Below are 1,449 nucleotides of genomic sequence, written 5' to 3' on the forward strand. Positions count from 1 at the left end.
AAAAAATTAAAATAAGTAAAAGGCCCTTATATTTATTCATACATATACTTTGAAAGTAGATAATGAGCACCAAGAGCTATCATTATGTTTGCCATTAAGTCAGCTCTTAATACATATGATGCATTATTATTTCTATTCAACTATGCAAATATGGACTGTAAAGAAAATCATTTACTAAAATAATATGCTGTTATGGCTACACTGCTTTACAAAGTTTACTTTAACCCTTTAAGGTTTATAATCTCTATTATATGAATTCATTATTGTAATTAAAATGTTAACCTTTACTTATTTTCCATTAAATGTTAATCATAGAAAAAGTACTAGATTAGGATTAAATAATTTGTTCTATTAAATGTCAAAGATTCTCTTTTTTGATCTGTTGCTGCATGTGTGCCATAAACAAGACATTTAACATATCTCATTCTCAGTGTTCCCTACTGTGACATGAGAAAATATAAATTCCTTCATGATTTCAATATGCGAAATATGAACTCCATTGACAATTTCAGGCATAAACAACTTTAAGAAACATTTCTACTTAATTATTTATAATCTGTAGAATTTTAAGAAAGAATTAAAACCATTCAAGTGATTCAATATGGATATAGTCTCTAGGGAGAGAACAGAATGATAAAAATGTAATTCTAATGCAGCTCTAAAATTGTGATGATCCTTCCGTTCTTGAGCAGAAATTTAGACTGATTTTGAGAAGGCATAAAATATTTCATAGCTACGTATAATATAATAACCCACATACCTTAAAGAGACAATAAAATTATATTTTTTACTCACACTAGCTTTTACCAGCTCTCATTCAATCACTAGCCAAATATTCATTATGATATATACTCATCTCAGTACTTAAATGAATATCCAAAAAAAATCAGTTTCTGTTTCAAGAGCTTGTTTAGTATAGTTGAGGAGGTTTCAGCTTACCATGAAATATAGAATATAGACAGGTTACCATAAATAACTCCTGTGAGAATGAAAAAGAGGTTTGAAGTAATTGCAACTCTAGGAATTAAATATATGGTATATCAATGTGTAGTTGGTCAAGACCTTAAAAAAAGTAGGACTATGTCATTGAAGAGGAGAGGGGTAGGTGTTCTAAACAGGGCATGTAAGAAGCATAAAACTCTAAGGTTCAGTTAGGCTTCAAATCTTTGGCTTTAGTGAAATAAGTGGCTTACACTGCAGTCAGGTGTTGTTGGGTAATGTGGACTGCAGCAAGATTTTAGGGGACCCTTAATGCTAGGTGGGAGAATTTTAACTTTATATACAGTGGATAAGTATCAAACAATATTGAGAAGAGTTATATCTTACAACTGATATTGTAAAAATATACATAAAGTAACATGGAGTATAAGGAATTCCAACTGGAGGGTAGAAAAGAAAACCAGAAAGCAATAATATCACTATCAGCATTCTGTTTAATTATTAAAGGCG

The 1,449-nt window shown here is 30.0% G+C and overlaps 1 protein-coding gene across 1 annotated transcript in view; it reads right to left on the minus strand.

Annotated features, from left to right (window-relative positions):
- BCHE (butyrylcholinesterase) overlaps positions 1-1,449 on the minus strand; it is an 86,115-nt gene that overhangs the window by 65,710 nt on the left and 18,956 nt on the right. The gene's annotated exons all lie outside the window — the stretch shown is intronic.

This window comes from Propithecus coquereli, unplaced genomic scaffold, assembly GCF_000956105.1.
Source record: "Propithecus coquereli isolate 6110/MARCELLA unplaced genomic scaffold, Pcoq_1.0 Scaffold488, whole genome shotgun sequence".
NCBI lineage: Eukaryota > Metazoa > Chordata > Mammalia > Primates > Indriidae > Propithecus > Propithecus coquereli.